We start from the raw sequence: 27,619 nt of genomic DNA, 5'->3' as shown, positions 1-27,619 counted from the left end.
AAAATTTGTTTGAAATATTTGATTTTAAATATTAAATAGTGGGTAGTCACAAAAATATTGATTTTTCTTTTCTGTGCAAAATTGAGATGGTGTAACTTCATAACTTTAAGAATGTTCTATTTCTTATTATAAATCTGTCCTTGGAAGTATAGTTTTTTCTGTTTACTGAAACTATTTTTTATTGAAGTATAGTTGACATATAATATTACATTAGTCTCAGGTATACAATATAGTGACTCAAGTTTATACATTAAGCCGTGCTCACCACAAGTACAGCTACTATTTGTCACCATACAATGCTGTTATAATACCATTGACTATATTCCCTATGTTATACCTGTACCTTTTATCCCTGTGGCTTATTTATTCCATAACTAGAAGCTTCCCATTCTCCTTTATCCACCCTACTTCCCTTGGGAAACCATCTGGTTTTTTTCTGTATTTATGGATCTGTTTCTGCTTTTTGTTTGTTTATTCGTTTGATTTGTTTTTTAGATTCCACATAAAGTAGAATCATGTGAGTGAAATCATACAGTGTTTGTCTTTCTCTGTCTTATTTCATTAAGCATAATACTCTCTAGGTCCATCCATATTGTCCCAGGTGGCAAGATCTCATTCTTTTTGATGGCTGAGTAATATCCCATTATATATATATATACACATATATATAATATATAACATATATTATACACATACACACACACCACATCTTCTTTATCCATTCATCTATGGATGGACATTTGGGTTGCTTCCATTTCTTGGCTATTGTAAATAATGCTGCAATTAACATAAGGGTGCATATGTCTTTTCATTTTTAGTGGGTAAATACCCATTAGTGGTATTACCAGATCATACAGTATTTCTATTTTTGATGTTTTGAGGAATCTCCATATTGCTTTCCATAGTTGAGGAATCTCCATATTGCTTTCCATAGTTACTACACCAAATTACACTCCCACCAACAGTGTATAGAGTTCTTTTCCTCACAAACACTTGTTGATTCTTGTGTTTTGATTTTAGCCATTCTGACAGGTGGTAATGTAATATCTCCTGGTGACTTTGATTTGCATTTTTCTGATGACGAGTGATGTTGAACATCTTCCCAAGTGTCTATTGGCCATCTGTATGTCTTCTTTGGAGAAATGTCTATTCAGGTCCCCTGCCCATTTTTAATCAGATTATTTGGGGGGTTTTTTGATGTTGAATTGTTCAAGTTTGGTCCCAGGATTTGGCTAAGGGTTGGTACCATGACTCCAGATAATTCCAGAAATAAGCAGATGTGCTGTATGAGTTCCTTTTTGTTCCTCTTCTTTTTCATGCATGCTGGGGGTGGGGGGAGCCTGTGTTTTGCTAGATTTCTTATTTTAGCAAAGTGTGAGTCTTATATAGTTAAAACTAACAACTAGCAATTCTTTGAATATTAACCTCTTATCAAATATATCATTTGCAAATATCTTCCTTGGAATTATAATTTTTTTAGGATTTTTTTATTTTAAAAACAGAGGGGGCAGGGGGACAGAGAGAGAACATGCAGAGGGGCAGAGGGAGAGAGACTCCAAAGCAGATAATGCTCTGAGCACAGAGCCAGTTGTGGGGCTCAAGCTCATGATCCTGAGATCACAACCTAAGCCAAAACCAAGAGTTCAACACTTAACTGACTTCACCACCTAGGTATCCTGGAAGTATAATTTTTTAAGAAAAAGAATCTTGTAAAACTATTAAAACATAGCATTCAGTTGTTTAATAGGTCCTTAAAAATAACCTTCAGAGAAACTCATGTACTTGGAGAGTCCCAAGAACATACTAGTTTGAAAATGTATTAGGAGGACTCATTTAACTAAATAACAGGTTATAATCATGGCTTAAGTTTATACAGCATAAGATAGAAAATAGGATCAACAAAAAAAAAGATATGCCAAGGTGAAGACCAGAGAGCTTAGGCATAGACTTCCAGGTCTTCCCTACATGTCGGTCACACTACAGTTCTTTCAGTCTAGTAGCAAATTATAGGAATTTGTACAAGATATCTCTGCCAAGGTAAGCCCACTTAGGTCGCAGGGCCCAGAATTCTTACAGGAATCTGGTCATGTACGCATATTCCTCCTACGTGACCACTCATGGTGCCACTCAAACCACGAGGCAGATACACATGTTAAATCTTGATACACATGTTAAACAAGACTGAAAGATAGATCTTGTCTTAATGTGTTCAGAGGACATGTGACTATGCTAACTCCAAGGGTTTAGCTCCCTTCTTCCTTGAAGTTTATAATTCTGAATTGTTGCTTTACTTGATAATTTGTTGCCCCATTAGTAACGTTGCAATTGACATCTCTGTGGAAATAAATAGTATAAATTCTTGTAAGAGTGCTTTGCAAATGAGAAGATCGTTAGTTCCTCTTTTCTTTCATGCATTATGGGAGGGTAAGCCTATGACTTAGCTAGATTTTTTTTATTTTAACAAACTGTCTATGAGTCTATCTAGTTAAAATTAACAACTAGCAAGAGATTCTAGTAGCATATAATTTTAAAATATTTTATCATGAAAGTAACGTATGCTTGTCAACTCTTCATAATACATAGTACAGTTAATAATAGCATGTTTTTGTTAGTTTAGAAATAATGAATTGAGGGTTCCAATAATTACCATAGAACTTACCCATTTAAAGTATATAATTCAGTGGTTTTGGTGCATTCACAAAATTGTGCAAAGATCACTAAAATAAATTTTAGAAGATTTTCATCACTCATCACTCCCATTTCTACTCAAAGTCTAGGCAACCACAAATCTGCTTTCTGTCTACATGGATTTACCTATTTCAGACATTTTATAAAATCCATGTATGAACAAAGCAGTCCTTTGTTACTAGCTTCTTTACTTACCATGCTTTCAAGGTTTATCCATGTCATAACATGCATCAGTACTTTGTTTCCTTTTATTGCTGAATAATTTTCCATTGTATAGCTATGTCACATTTAATTTATCCATTTATCAGTTGAAGGATATTTGTTTCTACTTTTTGGCTATGATGAATAATAGCTCTGAATGTTCATGTACAGGTTTTTTTTTTTTAAACATGTTTTCATTTCTCTTGGGTATATAGTTCTGAGTAATTTTCTGGGTCATATGATAGCTCCATATTTAACATTCTGGGGAACTTCTAAACTCTTCCTTCCGGCATTGTTTGAGGGTTCCTATTTTTTCACATCCTCCCCAACACTTGTTATTTGTTTTTTCATGATTTCTCTATGAGGTGGATTTTTTCTTTCATACTTCCTGATACAATCTCTAGTGAAAAAAACAAAAATTGCCGTCTTGAGGCTCTCCTAGATTCTTAAAAAGGATAGTGTTCTGACTGAGAGAAGAGTTCCTTTTTAAAACTTTTTAAAAAGATTTTATTTATTCATTTGAAGGGGAGAGACAGAGAGCACAAACAGGGAGAGAAGCAGACTCCCTGCTGAGCAGGGAGCCCAGTGTGGGGCTTGATTCCAAGAACCTGGAGATCATACCTGAGCAGAAGGCAGATGCTTACCTAGCCAGGTGCCCCTGACAGAATAGTTTCTTATCACTCAACTTTTCTGTTCAGTTTTTAGTCAGGAATATTGCATTACATAATTGTTAAAGTCAAATGATTTCTAAGTTTATGTACCACAAGTACGTGGTGAATTCACCATTACTGGTCATATTTAAACAACAATGGAATGATTAGTTACCAGATACATTTCAAAGGCAACATATACGTGGGTTGGGATAGATGATGTTTTGGGGGCTCCAAGATCACGCCAAGCCAAGTGATTTTTACAAGACTCAATAGCAAGTTAAAATTACAGCTAAAGTTTAGTACAACGTAGGCTACAGAGCAAAAGCAATAGGAAAATGACAGGCATTAGGTAGTATCTAGAGACATCTAACATGTATTATAAGTTCTTCCTAATCTGAAGGCACACAGGGTATGTTTTATATCTAGAAGCAAACTACAGGGATATAGGTGGAATGTCTTTGCTCAGAGCAGCTCATTCAGGATTCAAAGAATGAGGCTTTAAAGAGGACCAGTCACAGGCATATCCTTATGTGCTACCAGTGGTAGGAACCAAAACTCAGGACCTCAACAATGAAACCAGGTGTACGTCATCAATCTTGGTCTTGTGCAAAGCAAATTGGCAAGCTTTCATGCACTGTGCATCATTCTGGATGTACACAATAAAATCAGCAATTAGTCATGTAAAGAATGCTCTGAGGACCATGTTGCTGTGGGCTGGCCAAAGGTCAACCATAGTTCAAGGCTGCCTTGGAGATGTGAGGGCTGAGTGACTAGACCTGATGTGTTGGCCTACCTCATGTAATGGGTGGTCTTTTAAAGAGAGTTTTTAGCATTCTGGATCTTTATTAATAAGATTCACACACTAAAATTCAATATCCCCAAAGAATGAAGAACAAATTTATTGAGGAGAAAACAGATTGCAAAGAAAATAATAAGGAAGTGACTAAAATAAATCACACAAATATTAAAGGTTACAAATCAGTTTTAACCTATTTGCTTAGGAAAAAGTGGTAAGTAGAACCTGGATATTGATATTATGGTTTTTTTTTTTTGAAATTTTTTATTTTAATTACAGTTAGTTGACATACAGCATTACATTAGTTTCAGGTATACACAGGGTATATACACAGGACATATCAAGTCTATTCTATCTTCTACAGCAGGAAGTCTAACGTCTGTCTTGGGATGAGCTAAAAGATGACCCAGTAGGAGCTCAGACCATAGACATGCAGGAATAAGAGAAAAGAGCATATAATCAGTGTTAGAAGAGGGAAACAGATTTTATAGGTATCAGAAGGTTAAGATAGCAAGGTTACACTGCCCCTTTTAGAAGGGGAAGTTTAAACAGCTAAGTGGGGAACTGCAGTATAGACGAGGAAGTGAAAATGCTTAGGAGAGGAAAAGAGTAGGAGCAGAAAGGGAAATGGACCCACAAATGTTTTTTATTTCTCTTCCTTTTTCTTCCTTCTTCTTTTCTCTCAGCAAAGACTTACAGAATATGTATCAAATAGGCACCAACGTTTCTAGATGTTTAACCAATATGCATTAAACCCTTGTTTGTTGAGTTTGTATGAAGAGCTCTTAAAGGAGAGGCCATTTACTTGGAAAATGTGGATAGACAATAGGTTGATTTATAGCTTTAAGGAAGGCTAGATGTTTGGATTTTGACTCTTTGTTAACATAAAGGTGGTGGAATTTATGATGTGCTGTTTAAAATCTGAAACTCCCCTGGCAAACCCCACGGTCACTTTCTTTACTGATGGTTTCCAACCAGCCTAACCAGTTAGATCACCTGACTTGATTATGTGATCAGAGGGAAAAAACCCTGCTGGAAATTTCTGCTTCGGCCTCTCCAGAAGCCAAGATTCCCTGTACCTATCTTGATGGTTCAAACTGGTGAGAAAGCCTATCCCACCATGGGTTTAAAGACCCAGGGGAACTTTGTTTATTGTTTTAAACTATTAAATTTTTGAGGTGATTTCTATGTAGTAATGGATAAATAGCTAATTGATCAAGGCATGGGTTGGTCATTTGGGTAACTAGAGGAAATAAAGCTGAATGTGATGAATAGTCCCTTTATTTCATGCCTCAAAGAGCATTTTTATAGCTTTCCACCTTCACATTCCACACACTGTACACATTTTAGGATGGGTCAGAGGTGTGCCTTATTTTGTAAGTTCAGAGAAAGGTAATAAGAATACTAGAAGACCCCAGACACATTCCCAGGCAGGTCGGTTCTATGAGACAACAAATAGAAACTGAGAGACAGAAATTGGTTCTTTTAAAGTTTTTCATACTCATGTACATCATAGAATTCTTTAAGTTCCCCTAAAGAGAACATACCCTGATTTGAAGACCACTGAAGAGGAGGTGCTGTGCTATGTTGGGAAATACTCTGAACCAGGAAGCAGTGAACGTGATGAAATAAACACTTTTGAGAAGAATTCCAGTGGGTCCCTGTTGTTGACACTCAAGCTGTAGTCAACCTAGAAAGGCATTATAAACCAGGGTGTGGGCTCAGTTGGGTCCTTTGGGACAATAGAAGACATCTATGCATGGGCTCCATCTCCTTGTCCTCGATACTTCTTTTCTCTGAGAGATGGAAGATGCATGTCAGCTTTCTTGGTTGTTTCTGACTTTTCTTTTTCCCTGGAATCCCTTTGTTTTATTGTACTTATTAATGTGGATCTTCTAATTGTTTCTTTCTTCCTCATCGACATTTACCCAGCATAGGACCCCTTGCCCTTCATGATGTATGTTTTGAATGGCAACTCTGAATATATTTAGCCAACATAAGACATTTCAAGATGTGACTCTACAATGGTTATTTAATGTTTTACTATCATTGCCAATGCATAATCATATTTTAACATCTTTTTTCAGTTTTATTGAGATATAATTGATATATAGCACTATAATAAGTTAACATTATTTCATAGATACACACAAAAAAAGGAAAAGGAAAAAATTGTTTTTTCCTTGTGATGAGCACTCTCAGGGTCTATTTTCTCACAACTTTCAAATGTACTATACCATTTTAAAAAAGTCATCACTCCAATTGAGACCTGATTATTAATAAAGGACACAGTAGTTCTCACTCTCTGTTATTTTTATAGTTCCTGAAGTCTTAGGTCAACTCTCATGGCTTCATTTACCATATGTGCGTCTATAACAAAGATGGTGAAAGTGATTCTTCCTGTTGAATCAGAATCAGGGGCTAGTGTTGAAAGCTGAGGCAAAGAGCAAGAAAGACATTTTAAAATAGTCACCCATTTTGGGGCTAGATTCTACCCCTGAGCTTGCCAACAGACAATAGTATGAGCTTTATTCAAACCAGCTTTCACCCTACCCCAACTCCAGTCTACAGAAGAGGATGGAGAGTGGTATGGAAACATTGAGTCAGACTAGACCATAGCCACATGGTCCTTGCTTCATTCACAAAACCAAGTGAGAGAGAAGACTCCAACAGAAACACTTAGAGAGCTTGGAATGCCTGGAAAAAGGAGACTGACATTTCTTGTCCAGATGAACCTTGGAGTTGTTAGCATGACAGTGAGCAGCAGCCTTGGAGTGGTCACAACTCTCACTATTTGGCATGGCATGTTTTCTTGGGCCGTTAGCTGGCCCCAAATCACTGTTAGGTGAGGGGACCCTAGTGGAAAAAAACTGGAAAGAGATGGCTGAGGGTAGGTTGAGGAGGAATTGATCAAGTGAAAGCCAGATTTCATGTCAGTATGGTGGCGGAAATAAAGGAACTGACTCTTGCTGACCCAATCCCCACCAGCCACTACTTTTGGTTTCTCAAGCCAAAACTCTAGCAAGAAATGGAGGGTAGAGAAGTTTTGAATCAGACATGTGATTGAATTTTTTTTTTAAGATTTTATTTATTTGATAGGGAGAGACACAGCGAGAGACGGAACACACGCAGGGGGAGTGACTAACTAAAAGTGAGGAATCCAAATGGAGATCATGGACTCTGTTCATAGATGTTGTTACAGGATGTGAAAAGGGAATTCAGCAGAGCATGATTGAAAGCACTGATTTGAGGGGAAATTTTTTTCATATATGCACCTCATTGCATTGACATTCATATAAGCTGGTTACTGGCTGATGACTCTAAAATTTACATTTCTATCTCCCTTTCCATATTCTCAATGGTATCCTGGGCCTCTCCACTGAGACACCATACCAGATTCTATACAAAAACCAGATACAGTAGTTCATTAGTAGGGCCTCAGGAGCCAGACTGACAAGGTTCATTCCTAGCTCCACACTTTGCTAGCTCTGTAATCCTTGCCAAGTTATTTAACCTCTCTGTGCCTCAGTTTCTTCATTTGTGTAATGTGGATAATAATATATTCCTCATAGGATTGTTATAAGGACTGAATTATTTATATTGGCTGGCACTTGATAGAACAAAATGAATAGTAGAGCCAGGATTTCAACCCAGCTTTATTAGATTCCAGAGTCCATGCTGTCAGTCACTGAGATATGCTCATAATTACATGTTGAAATGACAATATTTTGAGGGGTGTATTTCCCCCAACTTCTTATTATGAAAAACTTTCAAACACACAGGAAAATAGAAATAATATAATACACATCTATATGACTTTCACCTAAATTCATACTGTTTACTTTGTCATATTTAATGTCTGTGTGTATAATTTTTTGTTGTGCCATTTCTACAAATTTTGCAAGTGGTGGAGCCATCATCTAAAACTAGAACATCTCCTCAAAACAAAATAAAACAAAACGAAATACTAGGAAATCTAATTTTATGGTTACATCAAGACATTCTAAGCTAATTTTATATCTTCTAAGTATTCACAACTGCCCATCTCTTTCCCTCTGTTTTTGTCTTGACCAAAGTGTAATCAGGCTTCTATTTCCCTGTAAGCTCCTAACTGTGCTTGTCCTGAGACTCAGCAAGAACACATGCAAAGTAAAGTGGAACATGCACCTGCTTATTAGCTTCTGGCTGGCTGCAGTGAGACCCTTTTCCTCTCACTGGTCCTTCCTTTGGTTATTCAGTTTCTCCACAAAAGATTCTGCATATCTCTGCTTCTCCTCTTTTACCCTATAAAATAAAAATAATTTTATGTTTTATTTTTAGTTGCTTGCAGATTTCTGAGACAATAGTCTTTCTTTCTAATTAAAGTCTCTCCCTACCTAAGTCTGGGTTTGTTTTTATTTGACATTTCCCTGTCCCAGACCTGGAATCAACTATTTTTCCATTTTAAAGGAAATTGTTCATTTTAGAGTATACATTTTAATTGTCTGTGTCTGTGTGTTTAGGCATTTTTTCCTAACCATTTGAAAGTATGTTGCAGGGGCTCCTGGATTGCTCAGTGGGTTGAGCCTCTGCCTTTGGCTCAGGTCATGGCCTCAGGGTCCTGGGATAGGGCCCCACATCAGGCTCTCTGCTCAGCAGGGAGCCTGCTCCACCCTCTCTCTGCCTGCCTCTGCTTGTAATTCTCTCTCAAATAAGTAAATAAAATATTTTTTAAAAGAAAGTTGCAGGTATCATGACACTTCAACTATTAATATCTCAGGAATTCTCTCTTAGAAATAAGGAGAGTCTCCTTATAACTACAAGCTGTTACCCCATCCAAGAAAATTAACTATAATTCTATAATGGCATCTGATACCTAGTCCATATTCAAATTCCCCCAAGGGTCAATACAGCCTTTTATTGCTAGTTTTGTTTCTTTGTTAGTTTTTCTCTTCTACCCAGAATCCAATCAAGGTTCATGCATTATATTTGGTTGTCTGGTCTTTTGGGACATTTTTAATTTAGAACATTTGCCCCACCTTCTTTCTTTCTTTGTTCTTCATGACGTTGGCTTTTAAAAACTATACATAACTATTTTACATATATCATAGGATGAAGCAAATAAAGTATATCGAGTAAACTATAAGACAAATAAGATATAGAAGGATAAAAAATAAGAAACAAAAATAAAATGAGAGGAAAATAGTAATGTTAAATTTGAACTGTCAATGTCAATATCAATTCATGATTTAAAAACTGTGTCACTTCCTAATTTTGTTCACTAGTGTGGTACATAAGCAATGACACTCCAGTAGCATTGATCACACTGGGTGCCCAGATTATAGTTTCTAAATACTACTCCCCCAAAAGGAAACATTGGCTTTTAATTGGGGGGGGGGGGGGTGATTTCAGGTCTGAGGTGGTGAAATACAATGTAAAGATAGAAATCTTGTTATGACCCTGAAACTAGATTTCCTAGTTTAAAATTATGGCTCTACTACTTACAAATTTTTGTGGAAATAAGCAAAAACCATTAACTTCTCCTGTATTTAAATATCTTAATCTGTAAAGTAGGAGATAATCATAACAGTTTATAGAGCTTTTGCAGAGGATTGAATGACAATACTTACAAAGTTGTCAGAATGGTAAGTGGAACATAATAATTGCTCAAGAAATATTAGGTGTTATTGTCATTATTTTCATTAACACCATTCAGACTTCCTATTATTCTTATCATAAAAACCAAAATCTTTAACAAGGCCTGTAAGACCCTACCTTATCTCTCCTTTTCTACCTTATTATGTTCACTGCCTACCATTCTTCCCTTTGCTTTCAAAATATGAACCACATTTATGAATGTGCCTTATTTTCATCCACTTCAGAAACTTGGCACATAATATTCTTTCTTCTTGAGGTGTTTTTCCTTTTCTTTTTCATAGTCTCTTCAACTCAGCTCAAATACAACTTCCCTAAGGAATCCTTTCAGACCAGCCTCATTGTTACATAAACCCCATAGTAGAAGAATACTTGGTAGCACTTTATCAGTTAGGATAGACTAGATTATGTTGCAGAGAAAATAATCCCCAAATCGCAGTAGTTTAAAACAACAAAGGTTTTTGCTACTTACATTTACCCTGGGGTTCTTCAAGAGATTTGTTCATCTTAGACGCTTAGTCATCCAGCCACTCAGCTGATAAAGTACTTGCCATCTTGAATATTGGCATTTGCCATGTTAGGGAGGAAAATTCCTTAGTTTCTCACATTGGGCACTTAAATGCTTATGCTGGCAATGACATATGTCACTTTTTTCAAAAATTGAGGTGAAATTCACATCAATAAAATTAACCATTTTAAAGTGAACAATTCAGTGACATTTAACACATTCACAATGTTGTGAATTCACAATGTTGTGATTGTTGTGAATAACCCAATTCTCGTTCCAAATCTAGTTCCAAAATATTTTCATCACCCTGAAAAAAAACCCTGTACCAATTAAGCAGTTACTCTGCATTCCTCCTACCTTCTAGTCTCTGACAACCACCAGGCTGCTTTCTGTCTCTTCAGATTTATCTATTTCGGACATTTCATAGAAATGGAATCCTGCAATAAGTAACATTCTGTGCCTGGCTCCTTAAACTTAGTGTGATGTTTTCAAGATTTGTTTAGATTGTAGCATGTAAGAGTAATTCATCTCTTTTTACGGCTGAATAATATCCCATTGTATGTGTATGCCACAGGGTTTTTTTTTTGTGTGTTTTTTTTTTAAGAAATAGGTTTTATTTGTTTTTTTTTTAAATTTTTTATTTTTTATAAACATATATTTTTATCCCCAGGGGTACAATCTGTGAATCACCAGGTTTACACACTTCACAGCACTCACCAAAGCACATACCCTCCCCAATGTCCATAATCCCACCCCCTTCTCCCAAACCCCCTCCCACCAGCAACCCTCAGTTTGTTTTGTGAGATTAAGAGTCACTTATGGTTTGTCTCCCTCCCAATTCCATCTTGTTTCATTGATTCTTCTTCTACCCACTTAAGCCCCCATGTTGCATCACCACTTCCTCATATCAGGGAGATCATATGATAGTTGTCTTTCTCTGCTTGACTTATTTCGCTAAGCATGATACGCTCTAGTTCCATCCATGTTGTCGCAAATGTGTATGCCACAGTTTTATCCATTCATCTGTTGATGGGTATTTGGATTGGATATTTGGGCTGTTGTAAGTAGTGCTGCTATGAATATTAATGTCCAAGTATTTGTTTCAATCTCTGTCTTTAATTCTGTTGGCTATATATGTAGGAGTGGAATTTCTGAATCAATGAAAATCCTATGTTCTACTATTTTAGGAACTAAACTATTTTCCACATGGCTGAACTATTTTACATTCTCACCAACAGTATATGAAGGTTGAAATTTTTCCACATCTTTGCCAACACTTGTTTTTTCTTTCTTTCTTTCTTTCTTTCTTTTTTTCTTTCTTTCTTTATTTCTTATTATAGCCATTCTAGTGGGTATGGTATCTCTTTATGATTTTGATTTGCATTTCCCTAATGACAGATGATGTTGTATGTCTGTATCTTCTTAGGAGAAATGTCTATTTGCTTCCTCTGCCCATTTTTAAATTGGGTTCTTTGTCTTCTTGTGGTTGAGTTATGAGTTATTTATGTATTCAGGGAATAAGACCTTTATGATTTGCACATTTTTTTCCCATTCTGTGGGTTGTCTTTCCACTTTCTTGATAATGTCCTTTACTGCACAAAAGCTTTTTACTTTTGATGAAATCCAATCTATTTTTTTTCTTTTGTTATTTGTGCTTTTTGTGTCATATCTAAGAATTGCTTGACAAATTTGAGGTCCTGAAGATTTATCCCTGTTTTACTCTAAATTTTATAATTTGAGATCTTATATTCCAGTCAATTGATCCATTTTTTTTAAAAAAGATTTTATTTATTTATTTTAGAGAATGAGAGAGAGAATACATGAACAGAGGGAGGGACAAAGGATGAGGGAGAAAGAGAATCTCAAGCAGACTCCCTGCTGAGTGCAAAAACTGACACAGGCCCAATCTCATGACACTAAGATCGTGATCTGAGCCAAAATCAAGAGTCAGCCCTTTGACTGGGCTACCTGGGGTCCCTGTCATTAATCCATTTTAAATTAAGTTTCCAATGTGATATGAAGTAGGAGTACAACTTCCATTGTTTTTACAAGTGGATATCCAGTTAAGCTAGTCTCTTGTTGAAGAGACAATCCTTTCCTCATTGAATGGCCTCGGCATCTTTGTCGAAAATCAACTGGCCATAAATGTATGGGTTATTTCTGGATTCTCAATTCTATTCCATTGGTTGATATGTCTGTTGTCATGACAGTATCATACCCTTTTGATTATTGTAATTTTGTGTTGTAAGTTTTTAAATGAAGAAACATGAGTCTCCAACTTTATTCTTTTTTTTTTCTTTTTGAATACTATTTTAACTCTTCACAGACTCTTGCAATTCCACACAAATTTTAGGATTGGCTTTTCTACATCTGAAAAAAAGGGGTGGGGCATATGTCATTTTTGTTCATAAACCATTGGCCAGAACTATTAACTTGGTCCAATCTAACCTCAATTTAATCCTATGTGTCAGAAAGAAGGGGAGGATCATTTATTAGTGAGCAACACCAATAACCATGAATCTTACTATTTTTAAAGTAAGAGAGTTGCCCTGTCACTCTAGAAAGGGACCAACACCCCATTTATTTAAATGACACTCATATAGTCACTCTTTTCCAACTCTACTTTCCCTAATCTCTTCTTGCTAAGTCAGAAACTATGAAAGGTATGAGATTTTAAGCTGCTTGCAATCTAACACATTATGATCCCATAGGGTTTTGTATACACACTAGCAGAAAACAGGAAATCTCTGTGTCAGAGACAAAAACTGTGTACTCACAGTGAAGGCAGGAGCCAAGAAAACATATAGATAGCTCTGGTTTCCTGAGCCCCAGTCCTCAAAGAGCAACACAGGAAGGGCCAGATGGTACCTACACATGCTTCCGGGGCTCAATAAAGAAGATGAAGTCCAAGTTTCAGAGACTCTGATCTTTACAGTGTTGCTGGCAAATCTATCTTATCCTACCTTGTAGAAAAAGACATTATTTTACTATCCTGGAATGTAAGTAAAATTTCCTGAGGAAAGTTATGTGTAAATTTCACAGTGGATTGATCATTCATTTAGGTACAGAATTTTATGTTGGAAATGAAATTCCCTCAGAATTTTGAAGACATTGCCAGAATACTTCAAAATATCTTTTTCACACTATTCCTTCACTATCATCATCTTGGGTCAAAGAAAAGGAAATGGAAGGACATGAATGCAAAGAAACCATGCAACAATATGAAGATTACCCTATTCCTATTCTGAATCATTTTAGTATATATGCCTGACAGGATATATTTAAAAAATTTAAATAATCTAATTCACATGATACAAAATACAAAAATTACATTGATGTCTACACACCATAAATTACATATGTATTCTTTCTTTACTCCCCTTTTATTTATTTATTTATTATTATTTTTTTAAAAGATTTTTATTTATTCATTTGTCAGAGAGAGAGAGGAGTGAAGAGAGAGGAGAGTGAGCACAGGCAGACAGAGCAGGAGGCAGAGGAAGAGGGAGAAGCAGGCTTCCTGCCAAGCAAGGAGCCCGATGTGGGACTCGATCCCAGGACGCTGGGATCATGACCTGAGCTGAAGGCAGCTGCTTAACCAACTGAGCCACCCAGGCATCCCTTTACTCTCCTTTTTTATACAAGTAGTAAATCTAAACACAGTTCCTAATATCTAATATAATTGGCTTTTTAAAATAAATTGTGAGAGATAGAAGCTTTCCTATAGCCTCATTTAGCTCAAGATTATTGTTCCATACACCATCTATCATTGTACTTTTTGCCAAAATAATGTGATTGAACACTTTAAGTTTGTCACCCACAGTGTTTTGATATTGAGGAAATTAGCAGGACTTAATTGGGAGTCTCCACAATGGAAACAGTTGGAAAGAATGAGATTTCTTTTAAGGCAAGTACAGTGGAATGTTCAAAACAAGATCTTTGAAAGGGGGCAATTTAAGAGATATTAGAAGACAATTTTCCATAATCTGCTTCCCCACTCTCTCTCTGCCTATCTCCCTGCCTATGGTGATCTCTCTCTGTGTGTCAAATAAATAAATAAAATCTTAAAAAAAAAAAAAAAGGACATTCACAATTTCAACCTTGCTGAAAAAGAGAGAACTCTGAATGTACTTGTAAGAACAGTGTGTACATAAGATAAGGTTGATGAATAATTACATAATAAGTGCATGTAAGCTAGCCTATCTTGAAATCCAAAAAAATAATAAAGGAAATACAAAACCAGTAATTGAGGATAGAGCTGTTACTCAGATCAACCATCAACTCTTCCAAAATATTACTAGAAAAACCTGTTAAACAGACAAAACTGTTAGAATAGCTGCAGTAAGGAAGAATACCACCTTGATATTCTTGGTAATGCTTCCAAAGAGTGAAGTCAGAAGAAGATATTTCATACAGCTTTAGAGCCTTGAGTTCAAGTGGCATAGATGTATCTTTCAAGAAATAAAATTGATTGGGATCAGACAAAATTTGTGTTATAATAGTTTAGCATTGGTAGATAGAGTGAGATGAGGAGCTTGAAATGAGTAATGGTAAATAAACAATTACTTGATAAGTAAGTTTTTTGTCCACGTGGTTGATCTATTGTCCTAACAGAAAAGATGTGTGCCTAGATGAACAATTGCTTATCTAGAAAAAATTAGGTATGAAAAATTTCTCCAAAGGGACAGTGATATTATTGATTTATTGGATAAGATTTCCTGAGCCAAATATTTTAGTTCTCTGTCTCAATAGTTAAGCTGTGTTGATGCAGGTGGTCTCAATTATCAGTCAGGAAGAGTGAACAATCCTTACAAAGAGAAGCCTAGGCACTTGCTCTACCCTGTTTCTTTCTTAGTCTAGATCAGTGATTGGCAGACTATAGCCTATGAGCCAAATCTGGCCCATTACCTATTTTTGTACAATCCATAAGTTAATAATGGTCTTTACATTTTTTAAATACTTAAAAAATCAAAAGACTACTTTGTGACACATGAAAATTAAAAGAAAATTTTGATGTCCATAAATAATTTTATTGGGATATTGCTACACTAATTTCGTATTGTCTATGGCTACTTTCATGCGACAGGACAGAGCTGATTAGTTGTGACAGAAACTGTATGGCCTGCCATGCCTAAATATTTACTATCTGGCTCTTTATTAAAAAAAAAATAATAAGAAAAAGAGCAAGACCACTTTTTTGCTGACCTCATCCCTTCATGGGAGAATATATTACTAAAGTGTGACTAAGCTATTTAAGAACAAAAAGAAAAGGACAATGTATAGGTTGAAACAAAGAAAATGGAGAAATTCTTCTATGTCTGCCTGGGTACCTAAATCAAAGGAAATTGGACCAAAGATATCTTAGTCACATACGACACAAGGCTGATAGCAAGACACCTTAAAGAAAAACAATTTTTTTTCATATACAAAAGTTAACAGAGCAAACTTAACTAAATCTTGAATGTTTTCATGTTTGAAACATAAGGCACTTACTTTTCAGTAATTGCATTGTTAGGCAAAAACATAACAAATATGAACATGTGTTTCTGCTGGGGAAGAAGGACAATCAATAGAAATATTTTCTAATATATTCTTCACTGTATACACATACATACCCAGATGCACAAACTCACAATAACCAAAAGTATGCTCAAGTGCACATGGAACATTCTCCAGACTAGATCACATACTAGGTCACAAATCAGGTCTCAACCAGTACCATAAGAATATGCATATTTTCAGGCCACAATGCTTTAAAAGTTGAACACATTCACAAGAGGAAATTAGGAAAGAACTCAAATAATGGAGGCAAAAGAGTATCCTACTAAAGAATGAGTGAGTCAACCAGGTAATTAAAGAAGAACTAAAAAAAATTCACGGAAACAAATGAAAATGAAAACAACTGTTCAAAACCTTTGGGATGCAGCAAAAGTGGTTTGAAGAGGAAAGTATACAGCAATACAAGCCTTCTTTAAGAAACAATAAAGGTCTCAGATACACAACCCAACCTTACACCTAAAGGAGGTGGAGAAAAGCAGCAAATAAAGCCTAAACTAAGCAGGAAAAGAAAATTAATAAATATTAATAAAAACTAGGGCAGAAATCAATAAAACAGAAAACCAAAAGAATGGTAGAAAAGATCAACAAAACTAGGAGCTAGTTCTTTGAAAGAATTAATAAGATAGATAACCCCCTAGCCAGACTTATCAAAAAGAAAAGAGAAAGGACCCAAAATAATAATACCATGAATGAAAGAGGAGTGATCACAACTAACACTGAAGAGGGCGCCTGGGTGGCTCAGTGGGTTAAGCCGCTGCCTTCGGCTCAGGTCATGATCTCAGGGTCCTGGGATCAAGGCCCGCATTGGGCTCTCTGCTCAGCGGGGAGATGCTTCCTCCTCTCTCTATGCCTGCCTCTCTGCCTGCTTGTGATCTCTGTCTGTCAAATAAATAAAAATAAAAAAAAAAACAACTAACACTGAAGAAATGCAATTATAAGAACATACTATGAGCAACCATATGCCAACAAATTAGGCAATCTGGAAGAAATGGATGCGTTCCTAGAGATGTATAAACTACCAAAACTGAAACAGGAAGAAATAGAAAACCTGAACAGACCCATGACCAGCAAGGAAACTGAAGCAGTAATCAAAAATCTCCCAACAAAAAGCCCAGGGCTAGATGGCTTCCCAGATAATTCTATCAAACAATTAAAGAAGAATGATTACCTATTCTTCTGATGCTGATTCAAAAAAATAGAAATGGAAGGAAAACTTCCAAACTCATTCTATGACACCAGCATTACCTTGACCCCAAAACCAGACAAAGACACCAATAAAAAGAAGAATTACAGGCCAATATCCCTGATGAACATGGATGCAGGCTATGCAATCTCTGCCAAAATATCATTGACATTTTTCACAGAGCTGGAACAAATAATCTTAAAATTTGTGTAGAACTAGAAAAGATACCAAATAGCAAAAGGAATGTTAAAAAAAAAAAAAAAAAAAAACCACACACACAAAGTTGGTGGCATCACAATTCTTGACTTCAAGCTTTATTACAAAGCTGTGATCATCAAGACAATATGGTACTGGCACAAAAACAGATGCAAAGATCAATGGAACAGAAAAGAGAACCCAGAAATGGATCCTCAACTCCATGACCAACTAACCTTCAACAAAGCAAGAAAGAATATCCAATGGAAATAAGACAGTCTCTTCAACAAATGATGTTGGGAAAATTGGACAGTCGCATGCAGAAGAATGAAAATGGACCATTTTCCTATACCATACACAAAAATAGACTGAAATGGATGAAACACCTTAATGTGAGACAGCAATCTATCAAAATCATTCAGGAGAACACTGGCAGCAACTACTGTGACTTCAGCCACAGCAACTTCTTGCTGGACACATCTCTGAGGACAAAGGAAGCAAAAACAAAAATGAACTATTGGGATTTCATGTAGATAAAAAATCTTTTGCACAGCAAAGGAAACAGTCAACAAAACTAAAAGACAACTGACTGAATGGAAGAAGATATTTGCAAATGTCTTATCAGATAAATCTATAAAGAAGTTACCAAACTCAACACCCAAAGAATAAATAACCCAATCAAGAAATGGGCAGAAGCTATGAACAGACATTTCTCTAAAGAAGACCTACAAATGGCTAACAGACACACGAAAAAATATTCCACATCACTTGGCTTCAGGGAAATACAAATCAAAACCACAATTAGATACCACCTCGCATGGTCAGAACGGCTAAAATTAACAAGTTAGGAAACAACAGATGTTGGTGAGGATCTAGAGAAAGGGGAACATCTTACACTGTTGGTGGGAATGCAAGATGTTATGGAAAACATTATGGAGATTCCTCATAAAGTTGAAAATAGAGCTACCCTATGACCCAGCAATTGTAATACTAGATATTTACCCCAAAGATACAAAAGCAATGATCTGAAGGTGCACCTGCACCCCAGTGTTTATAGCAGCAATGTCTACAATAGCCAAACTGTGGGAAAAGTCCAGATGGCCATTGAAAGATGAATAGATAAAGATGAGATGTAGTATGTATGTGTGCATGCGCGTATGCGCGCGCACATGCGCGCACACACATACACACACACACAGTGGAATACTACTCAGCCATCAAAAAAATGAAATCTTGACATTTGCAATGATGTGGATGGAACTAGAAGGTATTATACTAAGTGAAATAAGTCAATCAGAGAAAGACAATTACCATATGATTTCACTCATATTTGGAATTTAAAAAACAAAACAGGACCACGGGGGAAGGGAGGGAAAAAAAAATAAGTTGAAATCAGAGAGGGAGACAAACCATAAGAGACTCTTAATCACAGGAAAAAAATTGAAGGTTGGTGGAGGGGTGGGGTAATTGGGTGACGGGCACCCAGTTTACTGTCCCTTGAAGTCAAAACCTGCCCCAGCACCTCTCCCCCATTTTTCTGTGAGTTATTTAGTCTTTCTTACTTATTTGTAAAAATTATTTACATTTTCTGGGTTCTAATCTTCCTAATCTTTATCAGGATTATATATGTGTATGAAGTATCTTCTTCCAGGTTGTAATTTGAATTTTCATTTTCTTTATGGGGTCTTTTGATGAACAAAGTTTTAAAATTGTAATATAATGGAATTGATTGATCTTTTCCTTTAAATTATTTCTATCTTTTTCCTATTTTAAATGGTGAAATAGTAAAATTTGCAACTAGACAGGGATGCCATCTATAATTTTTATTATTATCCTAAGTCTTCTAATAAATTCAGTAAGATTTTTTTTAAGTGGAAAAAAAAACCTGGCATGTATGATGGAAAAGAAACAATGATCCCTTTGGACTGATTATAAAATTTATACCTGGAAATTCCAAAGACTCCAATAAAAAAGCAAACAAATGAAAAACCTACAAGAATCAATAAAAGTATTAACAAGGTAGTTGCATTCAAGATAAATATACAAAAGGTATAAAGTCAATGTTTTCACAATTCTAGAAATAAGCATCTATAAATTAAATGGACAAATAGTCTAGTCACAATAGTTGACAAAAACTGTGCTGCTTTATAGAGATCATCCTCATTGTTTTGTATAGTTACATAGTCCTCCATTGTGTAGATATGCCATAGTTGATTCAACCACTCTTCTATGTATGGGCATTTAGATTGCTTCCAATATTTCACAATTACAATCAAGCCTGCAATAAATTGTATAATTTATTTAAGTGTGCTACAGAAGAAGAAGAGGGACATGGTTTTATGTGATTTTCATGTGTCATTATACAGGCATACCTCATTTTATTTGTACTTTGTGTTATTATGCTTTGCAGATATTGCATTTGTTACAAATGGAAGGATTGCATCAACCCTGGGTTGAGCGTCTATTGGTGCCATTTTTTTTATAGCATTTGTTCATGTAGTCTCTCTGTGTCACATTTTGGTAATTCTCACAATGTTTCAAACTTTTTCATAATTATTGTAATTGCTATGGTCATCTGTGATAAGTGATTATGATTAGCTAAAATCTCAGTGATGGTTAGTATTTTTTTTTAGCAATAAAGTATTTTTTATTTATGGTATGCACATTTTTTTAAAGATTTTGTTTATTTATTTGATAGAAAGCTGGTGAAGAGTGAGAGAAAGTGCAAACCAAGGGAGCAGCAGAGGGAGAGGGAGACTGAGCAGGGAGCCCAGATGCAGAACTTGATCCCAGGATCCCAGGATCCCAGGATCATAACCTGAGCCGAAGGCAGACATTTCAACAACTGAGCCACTCAGGTACTCCTAAGGTATGTACATTTTTTTAGACAGAATGCTATTGCACACTTAATAGACTACAGTATAGATAAACATAATTTTAAATGCATTAGGAAACAAAAAATTCATTTGGCTCACTTTATTGTGATATTCACTTTATTGTGGTGGTCTGAAACTAAAGCTACAGTATTTCTGAGGTATGCCTGTACTTTAACCACTGAGGTTTTGTCCATATACTTGTAAATGATCTTCCATGCAGCCACCAGATTAATAAATTTTAAATGCACATTTGAAAATGTTTATCCTCTGCTTATCTTTTAGTTACTTCCTACTCCTGCAGTATTATATTTTTTACCTTTATTAATTTTTTTTATTTTTTTATAAACATATAATGTATTTTTATCCCCAGGGGTACAGGTCTGTGAATCACCAGGTTTGCACACTTCACAGCACTCACTAAAGCACATACCCTCCCCAATGTCCATAACCCCACCTCCCGATACCCCTCCCCCCAGAAACCCTTAGTTTTGTGAGATTAAGAGTCATTTATGGTTTGTCTCCCTCCCAATCCCATCTTGTTTCATTTATTCTTTTCCTACCTCCCAAACCTCCCATGTTGCATCTCTACCTGCTCATATCAGGGAGATCATATGATAGCTGTCTTTCTCTGATTGACTTATTTCGCTATGCATAATACCCTCTAGTTCCAGCCACGTCATCACAAATGGAAAGATTTCATTTCTTTTGATGGCTGCATAGTATTCCATTGTATATATATATACCACCTCTTCTTTATCCATTCATCTGTTGATGGACATCTAGGTTCTTTCCATAGTTTGGCTATTGTGGACATTGCTGCTATAAACATTCGGGTGCACATGCCCCTTCAGATCACTATGTTTGTATCTTTAGGGTAAATACCCAGTAGTGCAATTGCTGGGTCATAGGGAACCTCTATTTTCAACTTTTTGAGGAACCTCCATGCTGTTTTCCAGAGTGGTTGCACCAGCTTGCATTCCCACCAACAGTGTAGGAGGGTTCCCCTTTCTCCACATCCTCGCCAGCATCTGTCATTTCCTGACTTGTTAATTTTAGCCATTCCCTGCAGTATTATTTTAATCTTCTGAGAATATGAGATACTTATCTTGTATACTTACAAGATAACTTGTCTTGTATGGTATTCCATATTCTGTTCATCTGATTATATTACTTTATTGTTTAAAGTTATTTTTGCATGTGTGCCCAAAACATGCTGTTTAACTTTCATTATTTCTGAATTTTATGAAATGTACATCGTATTATCCTTAATATTATCAGTCTCAGCTTTTTCATTCAAATGCAACATTATTGGGATTCTTTCATATTGATGTGTTCATTTATCCATTTTCACCCCTCTAATATTTTATACATATTCACTCTCTTGTTGAAGAGCTTTTAGGTGTTTTGTATATTTGCTTTTACTATTATGAGGAGTCATAAAGCAAGCATTCCTGTATTTGGATCCTGGTGTACATAAACTAGTTTCTCTAAGGTATATAGTTGGGAGTAGAGTTACTTTTCTCAAAAATGCCTAAATTGATTTATGTCCTTCCCAACGATGTTTAAGATGTATGCTGACCCACATCCTCTCCAATACTTGATGTTGTTTGCCAATCAGATGAGTAGAAAATGACACGTCACTATGGTCTTGATTGTGGTCCTGATTACTGTCGAAATTGAGTATCTCCTCATTTTTATTAAACTTAGTATTTCTTCAGGCGTAAACCTATTCATGCTCTTTGTCCATTTTATTTCCAGTGGATTGGTCCTTCTCCCTTTCATTTATAGTTGTTGTTGTTTTTTATAGTCGATACTAATCCTTTAATCAGTTATGTGTAATGAATATATCTTCTTCAAGTTTGTGTCTTGACTTTCCATTTTCTTTAAGGTGTTTTTGATGAATACACATTCTTTATTTTATATGGCAGACTTTTCATATCCTCTAGGTTAAGTAGTTCTGTGTCTTAAGAATTCCTTCACTAGCCAAAAGCCCGAAATATATTTATCCATATTTACTACTAAAGGTTTTAAATTTTTATGTTTAATTTTCTTTTTTAAAGATTTTATTTATTTATTTGACAGAGAGAGATCACAAGCAGGCAGAGAGGCAGGCAGAGAGAGAGGAGGAAGCAGGCTCCCTGCTGAGCAGAGAGCCCGACGTGGGACTCGATCCCAGCACCCTGAGATCATGACCTGAGCCAAAGGCAGCGGCTTAACCCACTGAGCCACCCAGGCGCCCATTTATGTTTAATTTTCAAGTCCTTAATCTCTCTGTTTGATTTTTATCATGGTGTGAGCTAGGGATCCAATTTCTTTTTTTATATGGATAATTATTTTTCCAGCTCAATTTATTGAATTGTTCCCCTCCCCTCCCACTGAAGCATGAAATACCATGCTTCACTTTCATACATCAAAAATTTCCCCCTCCTACAGAACATACTGTTTTAATTAGTATACCTCTATAATAAATAGAATTTGAACAAGTTTCCTTTTTTTATTCTTCTTGCATGTCTGATTACTAGTAAGAATGCAATATGATGGTATAAAAGCAGAAGTGATTATATTTATAGACATGAGTCCACTGGTTGAAAATGCTCAAATTGCCATGACTATCAGCCATGTCTTATAACGGGAGTGAAGAGGTACAAAAGCACCTGGCTCCAGGGGTCCCAAACAGACCAGGTTCAGCTACTCACCACTGACAAAATCCAAAGGCAGAGAGTGGCAGTTGTAAAAGAAGAAATTTATTTCAGCGAGGCCAACACCAGGTAGATAGTGGACTAATGTTTCAAAAACCCTCTCCAAAATGCTGAAAATACTTCTAGGTTCATATAAGGAGAATGTGAGACAAAGGTAGGTGGGTACATGCCGGTGGGCAGTAAAAGTCTGGTTGATTGTTGTCTGTTGTTGGCAACCACAGGAGGTACTGCTGGCTTGGGGCAGTTGTCATTGCTTGAGGGGTAGTTTTGGTTTTTTTGCCTGAGTTTAGAGATGACTTGGAAAGAAGAACTTAATGTATTAGAAAGTACAGACTGAGGTCCAAATGAAGGTAGCTGAAGTCTTCTTTTAGTCTTGCTGAAAGAACCATGAGCATTGTTTAATCCATTGAGTAGGTTAAGAAGAGGTCATTTAAGGAGGCTTCTATTATGCTCATTTATATTACAACATGTCTGACATTATATTTCAATAATTTATTTACAGGTCTTTCTTTTTTACTAGGCTGAGATTCACAAAAACCTATATAAGTTATATTCTTTTTTGTATTTCTAGAAGTCTAGAACATGCCTAGCAAATAATAAATGCTTAACTCATATTTGTCGAGTGAGTATATAGATTTGGATCTACTAAAAAGAATCCTGGGAAAGTCACTGGGGCTTTGAGAGTTCAGGGCAAGTCAAGATAGATGATATGCCTCAATAAAGCAACAAGCTTAACCTAAAACACTGAGTTTGGGGACAGTTGATTGCCAAATAAAAATCATATTGTGAGGGTAGGTTAGGTGGTGTTCTATACACAACCAAATAATCAGATTGCCCCAGTACCTAAGACTGGAAAATGTCATGGTACTGAGATATAGAACAAACTCACAAAATATGAGTAGAAAGTGTAGGTCTAAACACAGCTGACATCGCAGTGGCCACAATGGAGGAAAAATAAAATACTCAACAATTTCATAAAGCATTGATACTTCTAACATATCCCCCAGGATATCAAGGTACTCATTGTTCCCATATTCTAGAGATCATAGGTGACAAATTTTCAATGATATTAAATGTTTTGTTTCCTATTACATAAGAAATTCAATTGTATAGAAGTCATTATTACATGTGTCTGTGTTCCTTAAACTCTGGAGGCACTGACTAATATTCATCACTCTTTTTCATAGAAACTTACAGTATAATTATCACTATATTTTTCATTATTAATTAATTTCTAAAAAATAAACTTTAATGTGATCACCTGAAATTTTATATGTATATGGATATTTGTTAAATTTCTGGAATTTCCTTTGAAGTGACTTTCTTTTCCTTTGCATCAGACAGTTCTCTGGAGACTCAGATTCCCAGAGTTGGTATGATGATTAAGCTGACACACTGAGATATAGCAGATGCAGAAAGAAGCCTTTTCAAAGTTTCCCTTATCTGACTAAGAAGCAGAGAGTGAAGCTGCCATAAATTCCCTCTCTGAGAGAGCCTTACTCCTAGGGAGAAGACTGACCACTCACACAGGGATGAGAAATTGCATAAACAAACATTATCACAAAATGTCATACCTTCCATTTGTTTCCCTAAAAGCCCATTTGCTCTTCCCGTGGAAGCCCTTTCTCCCTCCTTGAATTCCCCTATTAAACTGGTATTTAAACCCTTATCTCTAGCTATTCAGGGCACCTCTTCATCTGAATGCTCCTACAGGTATGTGAATAAAATGTGTTTTCTTCTGTTAATCTGTCTATTGTCAATTAATTTGCAGGCACTTGGCGATAAGACCTAAGTGAGTAGAGGAAAAGTTTTTCCCCAGATGTGTTCAAAATTGGCTAAATTTGTTTGTTTTATTTCCTGGTTTGATTTTGTAGGAGGGATGCTATTTGTGCTACATATCAGAAGACAAAGAACTAAGTGTTCATAAAAACATAGTGTCTCTGTTAGAAAGTCATTAAATTTGGTTGATTTTCAATCTGTTCAAAGAGAAAAGAGAAGGGAAAGGAGATAGAAAATGGATTATCAGAGTGAAGTGTTGGGTGGTATAGTTGAGAGGTAAACAGGGACCTTGCCTGCTCAGGTTTTCTCAAGTCAGATACCTTTCTCATTCCTAGGCCTTTAGGATTACTGCGACACCTGATCTTCCTGACAGTTATTTCTTTGGAGGAAGAAAAACTTTCCTCTACCCTCTTAAATTCTGTAACTATAGCCTGCAAATTAAATTGGCAAAAGAAGAAGAATAGAAGGAAAAGCATATAAATTCTTGATGACGTTTATATTTTTTATTTTATATGCATTGGGAGTTACAGAAAAGAAGTGAAAGCTGAAAAGGTAGTTAGGCTTGAGAGCTTATACACCATTTTAACAAAGGGCAGTAAAATATCTATAAAGTACTGGATAAAGGAAAGGGGGCTTTTAGAGAAGGTAAATACATGGAGAACTAAGAGAAAATAAAGATTATTTTAATAAGATTTGTTTGTATAGACTTATCTCAGTGCTAGCTTTCCATCTTCATGGTCATAGAACTCTCCTGGAAAGGAGATTTATGACTGTCGTCATTTCTCAGAAGTTTCTACTTTTAATCAGATGAGGGAATCTCCAAGAAGACTACTTTCTCCATCTGTTCTCAACTGTCTTCAGTTTTAAATAATACATATTTTGGCATATTTTGGGATGGCATATTCTCCTTCATTTCTCAGAGCTTCCCATTACGGTCCTTTAGTTTTCTGTGACATCCAAGCAACATGTCCATAATAGTTTCCTAGCCTGCAAGAAAAAAACTGGACTAAGACTACTTCCAGCTCTAAATTTCTATAATTCTATGAACTGGCTAACACAGGACACTTCAAACTCTTCCAGGCATAACTTTTCCCAAAGTTACTAACATATATTTGAACTTTACATTGTCTGAAATCAAGGCCCTTCTGAAGATGTTACTCAGAGAGTGACTCACAGTTTTTGGCCTCACAATGTCATCTTCAGGTCCTGCCATTCTATGTTACTTCAGTCTCATAGCAATTAATAATAATAATAATAGGCAATATTATAAATGTTTACTATGTGCCATAGTGCTAAGTGCCTTACATACATTTTCTCATTTAATCTTCACAATAGTTGCAAGAAGGATGGTATTACTATTATTTATTTTTGTAGCTTAAGAAAATGACTTACAAAGGCTAAGTACCTTGTTCAAGATTAAACAGCTGTCAAATGGTGAATCTGGAATTCAAACTCAGTCACTGACTATAGAGTTTTGTGTTTATCCTTTAAATTGTGCAGCACTCAATTCAACTCAACTTTTAAATACTGTTTCCCATTTTTTTAGAACAAACGTTGTCTGAATACATTTTTTTAAGAGCCCGTTTTATACAACTGTCTGAAAGAAAACACAGAGCACTTCCCTAACTTTGGCAAAGATGTTTGCTGTGTCTCCTTCCAAGGCTTTGCATTTAGGGAAAAAATTGCTTCAGTGGAAAACCCCATTGTCTACAGCACACTTTCTTTGGTTATCTGATTCTAAACTTAAAAGAGCTATTTTACACCTCTGCAAGTTTGTTAACAATTTAAAATAATTGATTGAAACATCAAAGCATTGAAAACAATGGAAAATAATTCTTGCCCATATATATGCAAATGGTGTCTGTTCCTGTGGAGGACAAGCACTGGCCCCACCCCAAGCCATTTGCTTTCATTTGCATATTAATTTCAACATTTCTTTATTCCACATAAACTTGTTCTTCTTTGACTTCTTTTTTTTTTAAGATTTTATTTATTTATTGGACAGAGAGAGACAGATCAAGAGTGGGAACACAAGCAGGGGGAGTGGAAGAGGGAGAAGCAGGCTTCCCGCTGAGAAGGGAGCCCAATGTGGGCCTCATGACCTGAGCTGACGGCAGCTGCTTAACGACTGAGCCATCCAGGTGCCCTTCTTTGACTTCTTTGAATAGGTTATAACATTTTTCCTGGTTTTTCTCTTGTAATTATTAAGTAATATCTTTTACATTAACAACATCAATCTACACACAGAGATGTGATTTAGGCATTATGACTGCCTTGTATCACTTCCCATAGTCTCCCCCAGCCTCCAGGATGGCGGATTATTTGTGGTTTTGCTCTCTTTGATTTTGTGTTTTTTAAGGCAGCTATCTCTTAGGAACGCCACACAGACTGGTCACACACTCTCTCTCTCTCTCTCTCTCTCTCAAGGTCACAGTGAGACAGTTCCTGGCATGTTAATTTGGCCATTCACCATGAGCAGCTGGCAGCAATAATAAAACCTTGTGGTATTCGAGCACTCAAATTTTTGCTCTCAGGTTATGATCTCTGATTTTTTTTTTTTTTTTATCTCTGATTCTAGTGTCAGCTTCTCCAAGACTGTCAAGCCTCTCCACTACACAGAATGTGCTTTATTATCCATGCTACCACAACCCCAACCTCTCTTAAATACTCTAGTCTCTGGGAGCATTTTGCTTAAAGGGTGGTAGAGTAGCAATGCAAAGAGCACTTGTTGCTAGGGTTTTGCCTGATCTCCATTGCCTAAGTTGCTGGGCCTACTTCTGTTCCCTTACTCTTTGAAGCCAATGAATAGAGATGGAAAGGATGCCGAAAGGAACAAGAAAAGGCACTA

General features: G+C 36.1%; 1 long non-coding RNA gene across 1 annotated transcript in view; it reads left to right on the top strand.

The window, feature by feature from the left end:
• The window catches only part of LOC131838898 (uncharacterized), a 53,846-nt gene extending 26,491 nt beyond the window's left edge, over window positions 1-27,355 (top strand). The window contains exons 2-3 of the long non-coding RNA XR_009356735.1: window positions 20,116-20,286; window positions 27,199-27,355. This is a non-coding gene — a long non-coding RNA (uncharacterized LOC131838898). The remainder of the gene's footprint in view (window positions 1-20,115; window positions 20,287-27,198) is intronic.
• Window positions 27,356-27,619: the final 264 nt, after the last annotated feature.

The sequence above is a fragment of the Mustela lutreola genome, chromosome 8 (genome assembly GCF_030435805.1).
Source record: "Mustela lutreola isolate mMusLut2 chromosome 8, mMusLut2.pri, whole genome shotgun sequence".
Classification (NCBI taxonomy): domain Eukaryota; kingdom Metazoa; phylum Chordata; class Mammalia; order Carnivora; family Mustelidae; genus Mustela; species Mustela lutreola.
Note: the sequence above shows the minus strand (reverse complement) of the source record. Positions and strands in the feature narration are given on the sequence as shown.